Source organism: Lissotriton helveticus, chromosome 6 (assembly GCF_964261635.1).
Source record: "Lissotriton helveticus chromosome 6, aLisHel1.1, whole genome shotgun sequence".
NCBI classification, from domain to species: Eukaryota; Metazoa; Chordata; class Amphibia; order Caudata; family Salamandridae; genus Lissotriton; species Lissotriton helveticus.
Genome location: NC_136067.1, coordinates 440,341,522 through 440,365,240, shown reverse-complemented (window position 1 = coordinate 440,365,240; position 23,719 = coordinate 440,341,522).

Sequence of the window (23,719 nt, the reverse complement as noted above, 5' to 3'; positions counted from 1 at the left end):
TCAAATCTAGAAGCTCATTGTCTGTAGTTTGAGAGATTGCTCTCCGATCAAAAATTCGTAAAAATTCCGTCTTGAACTCTCCAAAGTTGTATAGCACGGGGTCATTGGTGGACACTAAAGGCGAAGACCAGGCCGCGGCATCCCCACTCAGGTACGACAGCATGAACGCCACCTTGGATTGATCCTCCTTGAAAATGATAGGTTTGCAAAGAAAATGCAGCGAACACTGCGTGACAAATACCTGAGCCTTATTTGGATCACCCATAAACCTTTCTGGAGGGGCTAACGGGATGGTAGGGGACATAGCATGCACCACCTGTGTGGTAAGCTCTGAGGAGGATGGGGAAGGATTAAAGGTTTGAGACTTCTGGCCCCCAAAATCAGGTCTAGGACTGATTGTGAGTTCATTTAAACGTTGACGAAGGAAACTAGTCTCCTGATTTCATTTCCTAACTTCTTCTCTGGTCTCTATCAACTGTTTCTGTAAGCCTTCCAATATTGACCCCAAGGCCTTAACATCAAATCCTTCTGCCATGGCAACCAGGCGGAAAGCAACTGCGGGCACTTCAATCTGTCAGATTTAGTACCTGAAATTTCTTGATATCCGCAGGAATGCCAGGCGGAAGATGATGCTAGCTCCCAACTCCCACACACCACTGCGCCAGATTGCTCTTGCCTCAGTGACGCGGGGGAAAAGGGAAGTGGAAGAGACAAACAGAGAGACTGCCCACACTAGATTCTTCACCTCGAATGTTCAGAAGAGAAGAGAGGAATATTCTTCCTGCAAGAGTTAACATACATTACTAAGTTCATGCATTTTTAAAAACAAAACTGTTAATTCCAAACTCCCTCTCTCTCACTCTTTCTTTACCTGATTTAGTGTGAGCAATAGCCTCTCTCAAGAGAGTCTCTGTATGGAACTCTACTGCCAGGTACTATCGCCAAATGAATACTGGTTGAAATGCTGACTGAAGATATAGGTGGTACACAAGAATATATAAATATTGTTATCTACTTGAAGACGCTGTCTCTTGAAGAAGAGTTCCTTAATGTCCATACACTAGTAATGTTCAAATGGCAAATGACAATAGAAGTTCCAATGCGGCGCCTCTGTTGGTCAGAAGAGGGCTCTCTTGAATAACGAGTAACTGCTCTATCTCCTTAAAGTCTTACAGCTGAGTTCAATGAGGCTATGGCTTCTCTGGTACTCATTGCGTCATGAGCAACCCAATATGAAGTAGCATATATTTGAGATAGACTTTACTGCTGATATGAGTAACTGTTCAAGAATTAAACCAAAAATGTGACCTGATAACTTTCACTAAATAGAGTTCCAATAACAAGGAAAAATCTCACCAATGTTCGGTGACTGCAGCTTCTAGTGCACGAAGTCTGAAGAGAATAAACTGTCTCTGCTGCATACAATGCAGGAAGGCTGAGGAGGAAGAACTGCGAGAGAACAAACCAGCTCCTCAGCTGCCGTCCGTAGTACTGAGGTGAGCCGAGAGCTGGCAAATCTTCAGAGACCGGAAGCTTGACAACAGAAGCCGTCTCAGGGACTGGTAACTAGGAAGGTCTAAATACACAAATGTCCAAACGGGGTAGAAATACTCCGGTTTTACAGGAATAACCAAGGAGAGCGCGAACTAGCATCCGCCTCCCGAAAATGAACGGTTGAAGTGCGACGTTTAATTAACGCTCGCGCTCAACGCTCAGCTGCGTCAAAAATTCAATGGGCAACTAGAGCGCTAACCTCGAGGACTAACAGTGGCAACAGGGAAGTGTCTGACCTGGCTCAATCTGTATGTAGCGACCAAAGAGCTCCAGCTTGTTAAGGGGCAAGGGCTCATTACGGGCAGGGAACACTTGTACCTGAGTGCAACTAACCTTGAATGACCTGCAGAGAGACCGATCCTGACAAATAGTTAGGATTGTTTTCCATAGGGAAATTGCAACATTCTAATGGGAATAACTTTGGCTCCTTCCCTGAAAGTTTGGGGGGGATTTGTCAATCGGGGGCCGAGATAAAAGGGGGGTCCCAAAACGTGTTTTCCTCATGTTAATTTCCTTAGGGCGAATGGATTTCCACCAAACTTGGCAAAATTGTAGGGACTGGTAGCCCGATGTGCCTTTGCTATGTCTCAAGATATGTGCTCCAGTGGATTTTGAGTAATTTAGGTTCAAAAAAATATATATATCTATAGGCGCGCCCGGTACGCGTACCGGGCGCGTACCAGCGCGCCACGCGAGTTCGCGAGCGGAAAGCTGATTGGCTCTCGGGTGTCCGTAAACATTCCAAACAGTCCGGAGCAGCCGCCATCTTGTGTCTCGGTAGGATCGAGACACAAGAGGTGGCAAAAAACAAAGGGGCAAATGACCAAAAGGGGGCAGGGTAGACCCCCCCTGACCCCCTACGTTTGATGTGGGGGCCATAAAAGGCTCCGCGGGGCAAAAAAAAAATAATCGATTTTCGCGGGGGGAGCGCCTGGTACGCGCACCGGGGAGCGTACCGGGGAGCGTAGCATGGGAAAAACCCAGTTCATTCACTGCGTCACCTCTACGACCCTTTCTTGCGTCAATACACTCCTTTTGCATACATTACACCTGACGTAGGTATAATGTGGCACAGGGGTTTACAAAGTGACGCATCTACCTAGATGCGTCACTTTGTAAATATGACTCAATAAGGTACATTTTTAACAGCACTGGTGCGTCACAAAAAGTGACGCACCGGTGGCGTAAAAGTGACGCATGGCCTCATAAATGAGGCCTTCAGTCTTCTACTCATGCGTCATATTAAATATATGACGTATTATGTCGCAAGTACTTTTAGATACGTCAGTATTTCAGACGTATCTGTAAGCGCAAAAGTGATGCATTGCTGGAGAGTCACAAAAATGATGCAACTCCAGCAATGCATCCTTTCACATGGGGCCACGCCCCATGTGAAAGGGCCTGTATCAGTCTTACGCCTGCTGTGAAACAGGCGCAAGATTTGGATGCAGCAGCGTCATAAAAGTGACGTAGTGATATCTCATAGATTTTACTGCGTCACCTGTACGACCCTTTCTTGCGGCAATACGTCCCTTTGGCATACATTACACCTGACGTAGGTATAATGTGGCGCAGGGGTTTACAAAGTGACGCGTCTACCTAGATGCGTCACTTTGTAAATATGACTGAATAAGGTGCATTTTTAACAGCACTGGTGCGTCACAAAAAGTGACGCACCGGTGGCGTAAAAGTGACGCATGGCCTCATTAATGAGGCCTTCAGTCTTCTACTCATGCGTCATATTAAATATATGACGTATTATGTCGCAAGTACTTTTAGATACGTCAGTATTTCAGACGTATCTGTAAGCGCAAAAGTGATGCATTGCTGGAGAGTGTCACAAAAATGATGCAACTCCAGCAATGCATCTTTTCTTACCCTTCCACACCCCCGTTCCTTTTCTAAATTTTGTTTGAATAACCACATTCCCCATGTTCACTCTCCTTCTCCTTACTTTCGTTCCCAACACTCACCTTCTTTCAGTCCCCCTACTTCACTTCCTTTCTCCTCTCATACTTTTCTGTTCTTTCTTACTCATTTTCCTTTCATTTATCAATGCACTCCACTTCACTTACTCTTTTTCATTTTTTTAAGAATATAGCTCTTTGATGAGAATTGGAGGTAGATCTGAAAAAAACTTTTTTTTCCTTCTTTTTTCTATTTTTAGAACTACAACAAAAACAGGGAATGGAAACTGCTCAACAGGAGCAAAAAAAAAAAAAAAAAAAAATGAGGGCTGGTAACGGCAGTGATGGTTCTCCAATGCTCGAACCATGAGCAGAACACTTTGCTCCCCACAGGAAAGTAGCTGATCACAGTATCTGCATTTAAGGGCGCCTTTGTTAAATGCAGGCTAAATGTTCGGAACCTGCTCTTGTGATCTCCCCCTCACCCATGGTGTTCGTCCTCCGGTTGATTTAGAGGCCCCATCACTGGGAACCTTTTGTGCCAGAGCCCTGCCACTTTCCCGGGCAAAATTCTGGGGGTGCCTTCTCTCCACATGGCGAATCATTGTGGAGTTCCCAAAAGAATATTTTTTATTGGGGTTACCCCGTGACAGGACTGTGTGACAGATCCTGCACTCCACTTTTGGAGCATTTACCTTCTTCTGGTGATCAGGTATGGAAAAAAACTTCCAGATGAAATGTTCTTTGTATTTTGGCTGAGGAGGCTCTTCATCGATGAATTCATTGGAGTCATCTTCACTGCTGGATGGTCTGGCAGCCATGATAATCCAAGATATCCAAAAAAGAACCGACAGCAAAACAGGCAGGGCTTTCAGTCACAAAAGTGAAAGAAGAAGTGAAGGAAATGGGTGGGGATTTCAGTCTTTATAAAAAAAAGTTAGCAACCAATGAAAAGTGTTATTTTCAGGTCACATGACCCGCCGCGCTTACGCTGCGCGCCCCGGGGCGCTTACGTAGCACGTTCTTATGCGCGTGGGTGCTTCCGGGTGCGCTTACACCGTGCGTATCACGCAGACACGGCTACGCGATACGTTACGATGTTGTTTTCGTTCGCGGCAATAGCGCTAACGGGACGCTCACCGGTACGCGCCCCGGGGCGCGCCGTAACACGGCACTTACCGGTGAGCACACCGGTACGCGCCCCGGGAGCGCTCCGGACAAAAAAAAAACTATTACATAATTATACAATATAAAATTCAATTCAATATCACATTTCATACCTATAGAGATTTGCTATTAAAAAACCTATGAAATTCACTGAAAAAACCATAGGTTTCACACCAGTTATAGTTAGGAATTAGCATTTAAAAAACCTATTAAATTCACTGAAAAAAACATAGGTTTCACACCAGTTATAGTTAGCTGGAAGTTTTACTCGCATAAAACCATTGAAATTCCCAAGTTATATTTAGTTGGACTCGTTATAACTTGCGCGTGCAATGCACTGCTGATGACGTCACATATTACATCACTCATGACATGGTCAGTGACATCACTCATGACATCACTGATGACACCATCCTTTTGACAGAGTGACAGACCTCCTTTCACTATAATGTAACCCTTGAAACACATATTCAAAAATAGAAACTAAAATTTTCCAAAAAATGGAGATATCCATATCAGTTACAACAACCAATTCAGTAATTCCACCATCTATATACACATCCACTCATTGACAAACAGTTCTATATAGTCCCTCATACATATACTCACTCATCATATGTAGTGATACACCTATACATCCTGTTACACACCGACAGTTATCCATACGTTACTCACACACATACTCACACATGCAAATAAACTATTGAACATCCATTTATTTGTATATACAGCTATACACACACTACCACTTTACTTCTAAGGAAACTTACACATACTTACTCTTTTAAACAATCACTTATAGAAACACATACTAATTTAAACAAGAACTCTTACCATCCCTCACTCTCACATATACTCACTTATATACATCAATATTCACATATACTAGATTAAAACATATGTAGTTACTGATAAAAACACTAGTGAGACAGTCATTCACTCACTAACACACACATATACACACTCATCCACCCATACAGTCCTGCACATATGCTGTCTTCAAAACACATACAAAGAGAGAGTCAGTCATTCATACATCTATGTGCTAAGTAATACCCCCACCAAACCATAGAAACACTCATACTGATACTAAGAAAAACATCTAATAACCCATATACATACACATGTAGCTACTCACCAACCCATGCAGCCACTTATACACAAAGTGAAACACAAATACATATATTTAAATATTTAAACATTACTCACTAATATTTATTTTTCAGAAAGACACACATTCACTGGATGGTGTCATCAGTGATGTCATGAGTGATGTCACTGACCATGTCATGAGTGATGTAATATGTGACGTCATCAGCAGTGCATTGCACGCGCAAGTTATAGTGAGTCCAACTAACTATAACGTGGGAATTTCAATGGTTTTATGCGAGTAAAACTTCCAGCTAACTATAACTGGTGTGAAACCTATGGTTTTTTCAGTGAATTTAATAGGTTTTTTAAATGCTAATTCCTAACTATAACTGGTGTGAAACCTATGTTTTTTTCAGTGAATATATATATATATATATATATATATATATATATATATTACCTACTGGCGGTCGCCAGTAGGTAGTTATAGTTAGGACCTAGTTTCCATAGGAAATCCTCAACATTCTATTTGGATTAACTTTGGCCCTGGTGGATGAATCTTTGCGAATTTCTCAAAGAAGATGGCTCGGTCCGCTGCGCTCCTTCCCTGAAAGTTTGGGGGGGATTGGTGAAGTGGGGGCTGAGATAAAAGGGGGGTCCCAAAACGTGTTTTCTCCATGTTATTTTCCATAGGACGTTTAGACACGGCTACAGGTCGAACGGCTGAATGGATTTATAAGAAATTTGGCAAAACTGTAGAGTCCAGCTTGCAGATTACGCTTTTTTTGGAATGGTGTAAATCTGTTCAGTAGTTGCTGAGAAAATTAAAGTTAAAGTCAATTATATATCTATAAGCGCGCACGGGTGCGCGCACTCAAGCGGCTGCGCACGAGCGGAATTTTTTTGTTGCTGCGTGACGTCTGTTAATGTTCGATTCGAAGGATATCAGGAAGTGTTGACCGCCATTTTGTCACTGCGAGTAAATATATTGTCATTTCAAAGCGTTGGAACATGGAAAGGGGAGAAGGTAGAGATTGTTTTGCTGCGTAGGTTCTCTCAGGGTGTGCAGTAAGGCCCTTAAACGCGAAAATATATATATATATTTTTTTTTTAAGTTGCGGGGTGTGCGCACTCGGGCGCGCACACCTATTTACAAGAGTGTGAAAATGGAGATAAATCAGAAGTTTGAGTGCTTTGATATAAGGTGGCTCTGAAAAGAGCCCTTGTGTTAATTGAGTTTTTTCTGCATTTATAAGTAAGTACCGATGCAGAGTCTGATGTTGCAGAGGAAGATTCTGTTTCCCTCATCCGTGAAATGAACACCATCTGTCCTATAGATGTCTTGCATGTGGTAACGCAAGTTGTCGTGGTAAATAGAACCCATGCTATAATCTCTGAGGAAAGCAGAAACAGATTTATTAACATGTCTCCTTGCTTTCTCAATTTGTGCACAATGTTGATTGGACCAATTCCATTTCTGTCTTTGGCATATATTGGAATATACCAAGGCAGTTCGAGGAAAAAGTGTCATCAATTGTCGAAAGGTGTCTTTTAGAAGCATTTCCAGACCTACCCCAGTCAATGTGCCTAGATCGTTCCCACCACAGTGCACAATTATAAGGTCTGGTTCTGGGAGATGCATAAAAGTTTTCACCAATGGTATTAATTGGTGACATCTTAATCCTCTTTGCCCAATCCACGTTATCTGCACATTTGGTAAATCAAGGTTGGAAATTCGTCTGCTTGCTGCATATTTTCCACTCCAGTGAATATAGCTGTGTCCTAAAAGCCAAACCTTCATTTTCAAGGCAGATGCACTCGTACTCCGATGGGTTCTGGAAGTGGAATGGCAGTTAGAAGCTGAAAGTCAGGATAAAAAAATGGATGAAGCTTGGTGTGGTTGAAAAACGAAAAATGATTGGTTGATTCTAATACGTGAAGATTGAAGACTACGTTGCATGTTAATGTTATGTAAAAGAAAAAGTAGTATTGGGTGTGAAAAAAATGACATGTAACAGAGCTGTGGATAGGCAGGTGTTTCTGGAGGGAAAACAGTGTTGTTAGTTTGCTGTAGAACGTTGAGATATGAACTTTTGACCTGTGCCTTCAGCCAGGTGCAGAATGAGGTGTTACCATGGAAACAGTCAGAGATGGCAGTGGGTGATGGGTGACTTTTATGTGACATTGAAAATATTGTGAGGGACAACCAACTGAAATGTAAATTTGAATACAAAATTTTGCGGGAGGAAATATGATTGGCTGAAGAGACATATATGAGTCTGTATTGACTGGATATCTGTGCCATTGAATTTTGGTTGCAGTGATAGCAGCATAATTGAGACTTCCGTCAAACGAATATCTATTTTGTGACTGTCACTGTTGTACATCGTACAAAGCATTGGTAAAGGTAAGTCTGTAACTGTTTGTTTTGTCATGTACCGTAAAATATGGTTTACTCACAAACAATGATTGATTTTCCTCATAGTTTGAAACTAAACTCATTTTTGGCTGTCATAATGTGTTGTATTTCTAAAACTATTTTTAATTTAAATGTGAAATATGAAGTATAAAATATGTTTAATATAAAGAGTAATTATTTGTGTGATTTTGAAGCCTTTATATATAATGAGAGAAGTTGTTTATGAAGTGAAACAATGATATTAGCAGAGAGACAGATAATGCAGATAGAGAGAGAAATGGTAAATTACATGTGATACCGTCGTGAAAAAATGTTAATGGTTAATGAATTCGTAAACTTTCTGTCACACGACAAAATTAGAGTGCGGTTTCTGGACGCGGCCTGCATTGGTGGGTGTAGGGTGAGAGGGGCAGGTGGTTGAGTAAAATAAAATGAAAAGTTGGTATATTACATGTGATACCGTGTTGAAAAAGTGGTAATGTTTAATGAATTCTTAAAGTTTGTGTCAGACGACAAAATTATAGTGTGGTTTGTGGCCGCGGCCTGCGATGGTGGGCGTAGGGTGAGAAGGGCAGGTGGTCGAGTAAAATAAAATGAAAAGTTGGTACATTACATGTGATACCGTCTTGAAAAAGTGGTAATGCTTAATGAATTCTTAAACTTTCTGACAGACGACAAAATTACATTGTAGTTTGTGGCCGCGGCTTGCACTGGTGGGGTGAGAGGGGGAGGTGGTCGAGTAAAATAAAATGAAAAGTTCTGACCATGAGGTTGTACACAGATTTGTGCAGTAAATGTGTTCGTAAATTGAGGTACCAAACGGAGTATAAAAATATCTCTCTCACTCCTGCTGTTTGACTGCATCTTCATCTCTCTTCTGTTTTCCGTCTCCGTTGCCCTGTGTTATCTTATTGTGTGTGTGTCTGTCTGTGTCTGCCTTCAGTCCGGGCTGAGGAACTTTGCTGTGGAGGCACCCACAGATAGTCTCATCAAAGTAGTTGGAACGTTTTCAAAAAACTATTTATATAATTGAAATGCTTTTTTGAAGCGCTAGTGAATGTTTTCTTTCACAATTACCGCTCGGTTGTTTCCATAGAGCAGAGGGTATGTTGTATTTCACTACTTAGTGCCTCTGCATCTGCACTCTGTTCTCTGGTGGCTGGCGGAGAAGTGTTTGTTATTGTGAGATTAAAGCGTGATAAGGAGTGAAATACGACATAGCGTCTGGTCTGTAGAAGCGTGGGAGCAGTGATTAACACTGAGTGAAGCGGAACTGCGGCGGTGCTTGGTAAGAGTAATACATTATTTTTTTACAGAGGTACAACTGTCTGCATGGTGCGCGACCTACTAAGAAAGGGTTCACGGGCTGTTATAGGCCTGCGGGTTCTAGTATGAGTAAGTCAGGTCGACAAAAGAAAATATTAAGTTAGTACAGCTGAAGTTACGTGGAACACATGAATACTGTTTCAGTATACAATCATTTTAGTTGAGATTATGGGTTAAAAGAGAGAACGTGTATATTTGAAATGTTTATTCAGAAATGCACTGTTTTCAAGGCAAGTTTCTTATCTAATACGAGTAGAGACATTGCAAAAAACAAAGTAATCGGTATAGTCACTAGTACATAAAATACAAAAGGTATAGTTGATGAGAAATGAATATGGTTTAGCAAAATTAAATATACACTCTTATGAGGAAGTATATTGGGGCAGATTTATGAAGGCCTTGCGCCGCCGGTGCGTCACTTTTAACATGGGAAAAAGTGACACACCGGCGGCGCAAGGCCTTCATAAATAAGGCTCATTATGCGAAGCACTATCACGTTCCTGTTATGCTATTGTGTAAGGGAAAAAAAACGCGCCAAAACCGACAAAATGGCGAGAGGTGCATGTATGTAATCAAAATATTTTAGTTTATGGAAAATTAAATGATCAGAGGTGTCTGAGGCGGAATTAAGCAGTTCAAATGCGAAATGGCGTTTACAGTTATAAAAAACTCATTCTATATTTACACATTAATTAGGGCACATATAGCATATATTAGCGAGTTTTGGTTCGAGTACGTTTGAAATAACATAAGATAAGATATACAATAGAATTGTTGAGATTAGACATTAATAAAAAATAAAGTTCAAAATCGAGTAGGTGAAGAAAAAAAATTTAGTCCACATAAAAGATCAAAATTTAACCAGTAGGAAATCATAGTGTCCACTGTTAGTAAAGCCAATAGGTCTGTTCATGTTAAGAAAATATCCAAGAAAACGTGAAAAATATAGGGAGGCAAAACGAAATGTGGACGTCTATGGCTTGCATAACAGTCAACCCAGGATTGTATAGGCAAAGTAGGCAGCAACTGCTTCTAACAAGAAGTCACTGTTATGATTCGAAAACATGTCAGCCATCCAATTGAAAAGAGGAAAGCAGCATTCATGATCTGTTATTACCGGAGCCTCTAGTACCATCAGAGGACAGCTCGGTGGGTTTTCAATGTAGCTGTCTGTCAGGAAAGCTTGCGCCGCTGCGAATATATCCCAATGACCCAGAACTCCTTGTATCGCTGCAAAGGCCATAATCCCTCCGTTGCAACAAAACTGTTCATGATCAATTAACGGATTCATGAGATGATTGTAATTCACTTCAGGAGGTACCAAGTTGCAGAGACATAAGTCCAGGGCCCACATGAAATCACAGCTCAGGCAATGAAATACAGGCTGCACACAGGTGAAATAGGAATATCGAAATGATAATCAATATGAAGTATTCAGAGTCGAGAGTGCTAAGATGCCGTAGTAGTCAAGCATCTTCTGGCGAAATAGTTCTAAGTGTTCCGGCTTGTTTGCGAAGACAGGAGGGACATCCATTTTGAAATAAACGAGATGGGAACACAAACGTCGCAGCACTGGCAGTTCAACAGGAAGTCCACAGAAATAGCTCGCAGAGCATGGAGTGAAGAGTAGCAGAAGGACTTGATATAATTTTTGGCAGTCCGGTCACTAAACCATTGCTTAGTAGTTATAAAAAAAATAGCCTGTCTTGAAGTGGAGGATGCGTTTAAAATTAAGGGAGTCAGCTCAGTACATTGTAAAGGAAGGCCACTCTTTTATAAGGAATGGTGTTGTCTGTGAATATTAGCTAAGTGAAAGATATGTTCGCGAACAGATGCTACGCTAACTTCTTTTTGTGACAATAAGGCTGTTGTTCATGTCTTGTGATTCAAGGCCGGAATTAGCTGCCTGATGGAAATATCAAGGTTCACATGCGTGGGGTAGATAAACTACATTCTTAAAGGGAAGCAAATGCAGAGTGATTTTTACCGCGTAAGCTTTGTCGTTTAAAAAGTCATAGTGATTTTCATTATATGTAAAAAATAATATCACTGATGAAGAATGAAAAAAAATCGTTATAATAATAGGCACTGGTGTATTTTTGGAAAGATATGCAACATTACAGGGATTCCACTTAAATAAGTCATGTAATTGAAAGTGCCAGCATGTGGACGACTAAATACATGTTTAGGCGTTTAATATGCAGCTTTGAAAAAAACGTGCGTTTGTTTTAAAAATGAAATGTAAAGGTTTAGAGCAGGAGTTTCCAAAGCGGTCGTGGAGGGCTAGATGCATGGCAGATTAAAAAAATTACTACATGTTTTTCAATGGGGTTATCTTAAACATCGTTTCTTTATCTACTGTGCAGTTTTTCTGCATGTTGCCTATTCTTTGATTTTTACTGTTGCTGTGTCTTATACATTTTCCAGGGGCGGGTATAGGGTCATGGCAGCCCTGGGCAGGGAGCGTAGGTAGGGGGCTCTGTAACAGGGGGTTTGGGCGGGGCGGAGCGTGCAGCCCACTGAAGAGGGGGGGGGTGGATCAAGGAGTTTGGAAGTGGAACAGAGGCAGAGCACGCCAAATTCCTGCCATGGTCCGCTACGCAAATATGTATGCATCCTTAGAGGATTATTATATTAAGGATATATATTAATATGGTGGCTCCTGGGGTTTGGTGGTCCTGTTCAGGTGTACTGCTTGCATATGCCCATGGTTGGCCCTGTATTTTCTGTCTATGCACTTGTTCTCTGTCACATGGGCTTTTAGTTATGAAGGCCTTGTGTCGCTGGTGCATGAGTTTTAACATGGGAAAAAGTGATATATCTGTGGCGCAATGGTTTCATAAATGAGACATTTTGTATCTTATTGTAATGATAGAGAATCTTGGGGAATTTATATGTTATGCTTGTTCTTTGCTATAATGGCTCTATGTTGTGTAAGAAATAAGTCTGTAATAAGTTAATTAAATTTTATTAGTTTCTTTTTTACAGTGTTTGGTGCTGAAAAGCAACAACCTGCCTTCTGAATTACAGAATTTGAGGAATTATATTCTTTTTTTCAGGTGAGTTGGTATTTTTGCATAGGCAATTTTTTTGGGTGCACATGAAAATAATGAAGAAGATTTTTTTAAATGTTTGTAAAATTTCATTTTGGAATATGATTTTATCTTGAATTATTCACATGGGTTGTATCTGCTTATACTAGATATGTATTTTGAGATATTCTCCACTGACAGTTGAAATTATCTTTTAATGGGCTTGGTGCATGTGTTCTTTTTGATGGAGTTCAGATTTACGGATCATTGGAGCATAATTCTTTCATGTTTCCATTACTTAAATCTTGTGAAGTGCTCATGATTTTTGAAATCTTGTTGCATTATGTTTGGCAGTTTTTCTCCTTTATTTACAAAGAGGTATTATGATATGGTTCTAGGTGTTATGGGTATCTTTCCTGCATATCTGTGATTATACTATGTATAGGCATTGTTTTACATATTCATGCAGAGGTTTATTATGAGGTTGTTCTTCATGCTTAGTATGACATTTTGTATATGCTATGACTTTTACATGGTGAGTATGCTGTTGAAACATAAAAGGAACTGTCTCTGTGGGAAGTAGTAATCTGTTAAGTGAATGCTATGGTTTGTATAGTGTGACCCTTCTCTTCAGAGTGCATATAGTTTACATAGCTCTTTGTACTGGTGAACTGAAAAAATGGGTCTCTAAAAATTAATTCTACAGATTATCAATATTTGTGATATCTAGAAAATCTAAAAAGAAATTTTACAGTAAAATGTGTTTTACCAACAGTAATTATTTAATGGAAAAAAAAGATCAGTGTTAATGTTTAGGGTTATATTGCCAATTTCTTTTCAAAACAAGAGGAACGTGGTATCTTGAAATATATAGAGTTAATAAGTTAGAAATTATAAAAATATATGTAGTTTAAAAATTAGTAAAGGTACTTTTAAGTTATACATTTATGAAAAAAGATATAATTTTGTCTCTATATATTTTTAAAAGGATACAGAAGAATAAACTGAGTCTAGTTATGGAGAATTCCTCAGAAGAGAAACAAATTCATTTTGAAATCATTAACGAAGTGATGGAGGAAATTTTAGACGCAGTCTTTGAAGAGGAAATAGATGAAAAAAATTATTTTATGGACATGTCTTTAGACTCCGCTTACTTAGAGATGGTAGAAGGAGATGAGGACTTTGGACTTGAAGAAGTCCCTGATGATATAATGGTGGAAGTTCTACAAAATTATGAAGATTTAAATAAATAAAAAAAATTTTGATAGTAAAGCATTCTTGAAGACAGTTTTCTTGTCCTATTCGTCGTTGATGTGCTTTAGGAGAGTGATAAGACATGTTCCCATGAAGTGTAAAAGAGATTGTAGTAAAAAAGATTAAAACATCTACGATGACCCATAGTTCTTGAAAAAAGTGTACTGTTTGTATGCTTTAAAAATTAGAATTAAAAACTGTCTATAATGTTAAAACAGATATGGAGTGTGATAAAATTAAGAACCAACATTCACTACAGGATTTCCTACTCTGTTCAGAGACTTTCTGTTATTTTCTTTATTCTACTTAGAAAATGAATCTGTGGTTTAAATTTGTACGTTATATGCTAGTAGTCAACTATAATATTTGTTATGTTTGTGTTTTACAGATTGAGAATTTCATCAAAATCTTAAATTAAGATGCCGACCAGAACTGAAAAAAGAAAGCTCTATAAACGGACTTACAATTTGAAGAAGAAAGGAATTGAAGAAGTATCAAAAGAACATAGGACGGATAAAAAGAAGAGTGCTCCTGGTAAGCAAACCAAAAAGTTTTTGAGAGCAATATGTGGAAGGAAAATTTTTAGTATTGAAGTGCACAAGGAAAAAAGTATACCAGTATCGAGAAGGAGACATGGAACCAAAGATAAAAATGTTTCTGGAATCAGGAGACAGGAAAATCTGTACAGTAAAACTCGGATGAATCAATTTAGCCAAATCAAGAAGCGTATGTTTTACAACAGAGTAGTTTCGAATTTATTACAAAAGGAGAAAGTTTCTAAAAGAAGATCTGCTTTTCTTAAGAAGAAACAATATATAGAGGGTATTGTTGAGCGCGCGTTTGAGACAAAAAGAAAATTATTTATTTTAGTACTTAATAGAATAAATACGCTAAATAAGGCAATACGAGTTTTAAAAGCTAAAAGTAAATGGAAGAGACACATAAATAGGAGTAATTTTTGTAAAGTGTTTTCTGGGAAGTGGATGCATACTTCAACGTCTGAACCATTTTTTAATGAAGAGAGTTACTTTCAAAGTAACGATTTGTTACATGCAGTTGACACCAGTGGTCGAGGATACGAGGTGAAGGAGGGATGTGTAATTGAGAAAGAGAAAATTGTGGTTAGAAATGCAGAAGAGGTGATGGCTGGAGAAGCTTCAGGGGGACGTGCTAATGTTCCTGTTTACAGTTGGAATTGTAGTAGCATTTGTAGTGTACGACAGGATTCAATTGATTTCTTTCGCAATTTCTTACGTAAGTACACTAAAGAAAGTCTTAGAAAAAAAATTGTTATGTTGCAAGAATTAGATCATTGCAGAGTGCGAGAAAAAATAGGTCTGCAAGGTCATTCTCTGGCTTGTCTTTCTAAAAAAATATGCCAGAGTGTGTTTCATCACTTCAGGATGTTAGCAGTGCATCATACTAAAATGAGAAAATTGGTGAGAAAGTTGTATTATGCAAAAAGTCCAGCACTTAAACTTAAACAGTTAAATAGTGCTCTTTTGTATGGATGTGAATTAGATGTTAAGAAGATTTGTGCAGAAATTGAGGTAAGTTATTTTGGTCCAGAGGAAGGTAATGCAGAAACTGATATAATTATAGAAGGAAATGTGTTAGAAAATGTTGGACATGTTAATATTGAAAATTTTGAACAGGAAATAATAAAGTTTAAGGTAATTGCAGGTGAGAAACCAAATTTTTCTTGTGTCTGTTGTCGACGCATTCATTACAAAAGTCAAACTAGGTTAGTTGATTTATATTTAAAAAGTGAAGATGAAAGTAATGGTCAATGGAAAGATTTTGCAACTTATTTGTTGGTGGAAAACTATTTTGATTTGGGTTTTGAGCAACGTATTTGTAAATATTGTTATAATAAATTAAATGAAAATGAAATGCCTGCTAGAGCTGTTCATAATAATCTAGAGTTGATAAATATTCCATCAGAATTGATGGATTTAAATACTTATGAGACTATTCTGATCCAATGTGTACATCCTTTTCAGGCTATTGTTCGTATGGAGCCTAAGACTGGTAAATTAAATCCTTCAGATTTACAAAGAGGATTAAAGGGTAGAGTTGTATATTTGCCACTTGATTTAAAAAAAATATGGAAACAATTGGTGTTGAAAATGTAGAAGAGGAACCTCTAGTTATTCTAGTTAATGGTGTACCTACAAAGAGTAAGAAAATCTGGCAAGATTTAGTGGATGTTAGAAAAGTCAAAAAGGCAACGTTGTATTTAGTTCAAAACAATAAAGATGTATACGTAGAAGAAGAAGATGTAAGTGAAGAAGAGGAGAGTGATTTGTCTATTGGACAAATTGAAAAAGTTGACCTATCCAGAAGTGAAGAAATTTATGAACATTACAGTGTTCATCCACTGCATTCCAAAGAAGCAATAGGGAATGCTATTGAATTATTTCAGATGAAAAAGGCGAAAGGAAATCCTATTAGTGTGTGGGAAGAAAGTTTGGAAGGTCGTTGTTTCCCACAGTTATTCCCTACAGGTGAAGGTACACGATATGATGATCGACCTATGCAGATTCCTGCATCTGAATACCGGACAACAAGATTATATGCAGAAGATCCGAGGTTTCGCCAATGCATTCCATATTTGTTTCATCTTCTGTTTGAGAGTGACTTATCTGGTCTCTCTTATGCAGTAAATCATATCTTAAAAAGTGGAGTTCATCTGCATAATATTTCAGCAAAGGAATTTATGGATAAAGAGCAACAGAAAGATAGTGTTTTGGATTCACACCTAATTAATTTAATGGCTTGTCAGCATGGTACTAATGAGTATTGGTACCGTCGTCATGGAGATTTGAAGTGCATGCTTAGAAACTTAGGAGCACCAACATGGTTTTTAACTCTAAGCTGTGCAGAGTATGCTTGGGAAGATTTACTTGAATTTCTTCAGGAGGCGAATGCAAACATAGAAAATATAAACTACAAGACACCTGGAGAACTGTGTTCGTTAGATCCGGTTAATGTTTGCAGATATTTTAATCATAGATTCGAAGCTATGATGTCTTTTCTTACTAACAAGAAAAATTCGCCTCTTGGTGAAGTACTGGATTTCTTTTGGAGAAAAGAATACCAAGCAAGAGGTGGTCCTCATATTCATATGCTGTTATGGATCAAGGATGCTCCTAAATTTGGAAGAGACTCGGATGAGACTGTACTGTCTTTTATTGAACAGTATGCCACTTGTGACATACCTAATAGTACAACTGATAAGGACTTAAGAGGAAAAGTGTTACGCTTTCAAAGTCATCGTTGTGGAAAATATTGTCGGCGAAAATTCAAATCAAAGAGTAAATTCTACACCAAATGTCGTTTTGGATGTGCACGACCGGTACTTTCAAAAGGAAGAGTCAACAATTTGATGTCATCTTTGCGACATAACATCAGAAGAAGGTCACCTAAAAATACGTACAATTTAAGAAGAGGTGAAGAATCCAAATATATAAATGACTATAACCCAGTCATTTTGTCCATGTGGAATGCTAACATGGACATACAATATGTTGCAGACAACTCTATTGCTGTGGCTCGATATGTAACGTCTTACATCACAAAATCTGAAAAGACGGAACTGAAGGAGATGTGGGAAGACATTTCTCATGAAAAGAGCCTAAGCAAGAAATTGTATACGTACAGTTTGAAGATGTTGTCTCATCGAGAAATTGGAGCATATGAATGTTGTGACCGATTATCATCAGCAAGTCTTTATGCTAAATCAAGGACTATTCTCTGGGTGAGTTTGGTTCTTGCAGAAACACGAAACCGTGTTCTAAAACCTGTGCAAGAAATTGAATATTTAGCCCAGAAAGAACCAAACAGTACAGACATTCTGAAAACAAATATGTTGGATACATACTATCCAAATAGAAGGACTCTTCTAGAAAACATTTGTCTGTATGAAATACTTCAAAACTACACTTTTAAAAGGAATGTTACAGAGAACATTGATAAAGGTGTATATGCTGTAATTGGACAAGAAGGATGTCTGGTGAAGCAAAGAAAAGGACACTTGATTAATCATCGGAAACTGAGTTGCGAAACAGCTGACAAAAGAGAATTTTACTATTTTGCTCTTTTGCAACTCTTTAAACCATGGCGTAGAGAAGAGGAACTACTTGGGGACTTTGATAGTTATGAAGACTCATTCAACGCATCTAAAAGTAGTATTGAATGTACTGTTTTTAGTAATTATCTGCAAATGTTGAATGATGAAATAGAGCAAGAAGTGACAATTGCAGCGGAGATTGCTAGAGATAGTTCACAAGATAGTCAAAGTTCGGCTTCATTAAGTCAAGATGCACTGGGACAACCAATTATCCAAAATGAAGCAGCCACTGCCATGGATGAGGTGGAAAGAGCAATGCAGCAAGGTCAAGAGGAAGTAATCAACTTAGAAGAATTAAAGAAGCAATTTAATATTGAGCAAAGACAGATATATGATGAAGTGACAGAGCACATTGAGCATGGCTTTCGTCATGAGAGAAAAGATTGCTCATGTATGTCATTTGAACCTATTCGATTATATGTAAAAGGAGAAGCTGGAACTGGTAAAAGTTTCCTAATTAAAGGAATTACTACATATTTACAGCAAAGAACTCAGTCAACACTGTCGTGTGTTGTTACTGCTCCAACTGGATTGGCAGCACATAATATTAAAGGTATTACTTTACATCGTTTACTGATGCTGCCAGTTGAACATGAAAATAAATTACAATATCACAAGCTATCTGGAGAAGCTTGTTTTGAAGTTTCTAGAGTGCTTAAAAAAATGAAACTTCTTATTATTGATGAAGTAAGCATGGTATCTAATTTAATGCTTGCTTTTGTGCATTTAAGAATGCAACATATCCTTAAGACAGAGTATGATGTGTTATTTGGAGGTAAACATGTCATAGTTTTTGGAGATCTACTCCAAGTAACTCCAGTGAAAGGACAACCTGTATTTGAAACTGTTACGCATGAGGAGACTAGAAAGTGCCTGGGCAGTATTGGAAATGTTAATATATGGTCACATTTCAAATATACTGAACTGATTCAAAATATGCGACAGGCAAAGGATACTAAATATGGAAATATTCTTCAAGATATCAGGATTGGAAAACTAACTGAAGATGCGAAACACACTCTACGAACACGATTACTTTCCAAGCTGTTTCCTAATGAAGATAATGTACCTGAGAAAATATATAGTAAAGAGGTAGCAGATAAATCAGTGATATGCTTGATGCCAACTGTGAAAGAATGTTCAGTTTTTAATGAGAAAATGTTGAATTTAGAAAATCAACAAATTAGGAAACTGGAAGCTAAAGATAGAATAGAGCATGAAGGTTGTACTATTGTTTTGTCTGAAAAGTTGAAGTTAAAATTGGATTCTCTTCAAAAAAGTATATCTAAAACTGCTGGTTTAGAGAAAAATCTGTATGTATGTTTAAATTGTCGGATAATTTTAGGGAGAAATTTACATGTAGAAAGAGGATTGGTAAATGGAGCAATGGGTAATGTTGTCGGTTTTGTTAATTATACAAATAGAGATGAGATTGAATTTTTCAGAATAAAATTTGATGGAATTGAGGAAGTTCAGCAAATTAGTCGCTGTTCAAATCGTTTTTTGCTTGTGAAAGACTTATATGTCCGTCGGAAGCAATTTCCAACTTGTTTGGCATATGCAGTGACTATTCACAAATCTCAAGGTTGAAGTGTAGATTGTGCTTTGGTAAATATTGGAAGCACTGTATTCAAAGAGGGTATGGCATATGTTGCTTTATCGCGAGTTAGAACTTTATGTGGACTTTATTTAATTGATTATGATGAGACAAAGATTAGTGCAGATTTAAATTGTGTGAAGGAGTATAATAGGTTAAGAAGAGAATATGCTCCAAGTTTACCTCAATATGCTTTAATTGAAAGGCGTATGGTTGGTCAGAAAAGGAAAAATGAGGAGAAATGTGCTGAAGTAGTTGAGAAACGACGAAAAAAAGATGTAGCTGTTGTTGGTAGGCATAAGAAAACAGTTAGTATTGAAGAGATTGTTGGATTTAAGTTTGAAAACAGGTCTGGTGTCAACTGTTATGCAAATGTAGTAGTTAATGTTGTTTTTTTCCTAAAAAATGTTAGGGAACATATTGTAGAAAATCAGGAGCAAACATTTTGCTATTCCTTAAATTCTATATTTGAAAAATGTAGTAGTGGTGAAAGTGAAGTAGGAAGTGTTTCAGAACTAAGGAATGTTTTAGACATATGTGCAGGAGTAAATCAATTTTCACAGAATATTCAGCAAGATTGTCAGGAATTTATTATGTATATGTTTACAGTTTTGGAAGATGAAGGTGTAGATATTGATAATCTTTTTGGCCTTTCTTATAAATGGGAACATAACTGTGATAATTGCTCATTTTCAAGTAGTACTGATATACACAGTGAAAGATTTATATATTTAACATTACCAGACTGTAAAGAAGTGTCTTTTAATAAACTAGTTAAAGATGCGCATCAGAACATGGTCTGTTCTCAATGTAAGTCTGAAATGTTATCAACTTTATTTATCCATAGATATGGACAATATGTAATATTAATGTTTCAACGATGCAGAGCTGATGGGAGTAAATTGTCAACTTTAATAAAAAAAATTGTGGCTACTCAAGTATCTATTTCTAGACGAACATTTGTAACTGTAGCCATTATTTTTCATGAAGGGCCTTCCACATCATCAGGACATTATACAGCTTATTTGAAGTGTGGAAGTGGCTGGACGCTTTGCAATGATACCCAATTGACTTTTAAGAAACGTTTGCCTTTTGCCTTAACTAACTCCTATCTGCTATTTTTGGAACCCAAATTTCAGTAGAATCACTTGCTGTAGGAAGATTAATACTGTAAAGATATGAAACTTTCTTGTTTACAAATATCATGTGACTGAGGGTCTACATATCTATAAATGAAATTTGTGTTTGGTATAGTGATAACATCAGGTAGAAATGTAGTTAATGTTTGGTGGTATAAAGCATGTTACACATTTTTACTGTAAAGGTTCACAAAAGAATAGATAAGATTAAGATTAAGAAATTTCAGAAAAAAACTACTTAACTCATAGTATTTGGCCATGTGGAAAAATATGAGAGAAGAAAGTGAGTACTTTAGATAATTATTTTAGAACATATATGGACGCAAGTTTTTGGGAGAGGTATTTAAAAGGTAATGAGTTAACTTATACAATTTGGCCATGCGGAAAGGTATGAGAGAAGAAAATGTATACTTAAGATAGATTTTTATAGGAGATACTTGCACAGTGTTTTTTTGAGATATATTTAAAAATAGGTCGTATAGTTTAATTAGTTTGTAACTGTGGAAGATGTAGTGTGCTTACTCAAGAAATTGCGAATTTGAGAAAAACATTTAAGATATGTTTTTTTCAGGTATTTATAATATGTATGGAGATTTTGGATGGGTTTTGTAAACACAATCATTTTGATTGTGGTTTTTTTTCCCCGCTGTTATATGATGATTAATATTGAAATCACTGTTTATAGTGAAAATCAATGTATTCTGAGGACAGCAAAAATAAACTATTTAATATGTTGTTTGAGTTATTTTGTTACATTGAATTTAGAAATATGTATTATAACATCTTTTTTTACTGTCTTCCACAGATATTATATTTATAAGGTAAGTGCAACTAATAACATCCGAGAGTTTTCTCTGCCTCTCTCTTATTGACTCCTACTTTTTTTTCTTTTATGAAATGTACAGTATAATCTTATTTTTACTTTTCTTCCACAGGTACTACGTTTTTAAAAGAAATTTACTTTACTTTTTTATAATTTTTTAGGTAAGTATAAAAAATAAAGAAACTTTTACATCACTGTGTCATTTCTTTGTCTATCCTGCTTAAAGCAATGTCATGTTTAATATAAGCACTTCCACATAGGATTGGGTGCATTGTTATAAGGCATGCTTTAAAAGTGATTTAATGAAATGAGCGACATTTCACTGAGTGAGTTCAGCAAAACTGATATATGAAAACATTGGTGGGAAATGATATTAAATGTTACATGTTGTTCTTTCCAGGAGTTTAAGTTCTTTGCTGCAGTGGCAATTCTGCCACAGCATTAGGGGGCCGGGGGGCTGAGTGGTACTTCTATGCTCATGATAGAGCTACTCCTTCATGAGCCACGGTTGAGATCTGTTCATTATACAGTGGTTCTGTCATGGCTCTGCTTAGTCAATAGAACGTGTCATGGAGGCGCAATATTAGTGCTGTGCAAGCACAGCGGCAAGCCCATGACAAAACTGGTCCATCCTGAGGACAGCTGAGGCAATGCTCGTGATGGAGCAGCTCTGTCATGAGCATGGAAGGACTTAACAGGTGTTAAAAAAACCTGAGGAGTCTCTTCAAAGAGAGTGTTGGTTGTAATATAAAGGGCACTTTAAAACACATTGTGGCAGCTTTATGTTGACGTTGCGTCTCTTTGCGCCACAATTTCGTCAGTTTATTTAATACAATGACAGTGGAAATAATGTACCATATTTACAACGTTATGGATCTAGGAGATATGTCACATTCTAAAGCCCTGCACCATAAAGAAGTGTTCCTCTGAAGGAATGCGTCTTGAAAGTGGCTGACTGTAATGCATGATATTTCACTCAGTGACTTTCAGACCCATGCTGTTTCAAAACTGTGCATGTGCTTGAAGCAGGCGTAGGTATTGACGCAGTATTGTGAATATAGTGCATTGGTGAGCCTTGCTGGAGCTGCATCACACTTGCGATGCAACTCTAGTAATGTATTACTTTTTCAGCACAGATGTTTTACGCATGTATGGTGTTTTTGTACCATGCTGCGCCACATTTCAAATGTGGCACACCATGGGTAACGTAGCACTAGCATACTGTGGTGCACATTAACTGGTGCATATCTGGGTATGAAGTAGTTAACATAAATCTGCCCCATAGGTTACAAATCCGCGTTTAGTAGAGTGTTCGGCCTTTGTAGTGTTATGTTTTTTCTGTTATTCTATGTAGGTATGTAATATTGCACGATTTTTGTCACGAAAAAGAAGCCATGAGTATTGGGTTTGTGAAAGATTGCAAGATTTTTAAAATTAAAAAGTAAGAATCATGGCATTGTTTAATATAGCATTGTAAATACTTATCTTTAATAATGATGAGAGAGTAAAAAAAGGTTAACCTGATGTTTTAAAGTTATTCACAGGCTTCTTTAGAGGAAGTGTTCTATATGATTGTAGCGTGGGTGTTTGACTTTTATATAGGTAATAGAATGCATTTTGTATGCTGTAGCAGGAGGAGTACTACATACTTGAATATTCTTCAGTGCTTATTTTCATTTTGTAAGTGGTATTGAGACCGACACAGAACTTCAATGGATCGGAGGGGCTGTTCCTGTGCATCTGGAGGACTGCCAAGCCGTTGCAGCAGTGGGAGGGAGGCCTCTCACAGGGGCGTAGCGCAGCTCCTTTTGATGCTCACAATTGCAGATAACAGGGTAGAGATGTCTGTGGAATTTATAGATGGTTAGTCACACTAGAGTGTGGGCGGCGCCCCTAGCACTTCATTACGGCACACAGGGGAGCGGCGTTGCACAGTTTGAGAATCAGAGACTTAGGAGATAAACCTTCATAATAGGAAGGCTTCTAAGTGATAAAAATCGCCGGTGCTCGGCGTTAAAAATATCACTGCTATCGGTGGAATTTTCCACGGTGTTAGTGCTTCTACAGCAATGGGAACACATAGCTGATAGAAAATCCTGTAACAATCTCAGTATTTCACATTATCGCGTGAAAAGAAAGTCTTCCGAAAGATGTTGAACGTTGTTCTCTTTTGAGAGTACAAAAGATAGTGAGGGAAGTGGGTTGAGTCCTCCGTGTAAATTGCAGAATAGAAACTACTAAGAACCAATTGAAAGTGTTGTTTTCGAGTCACATGAC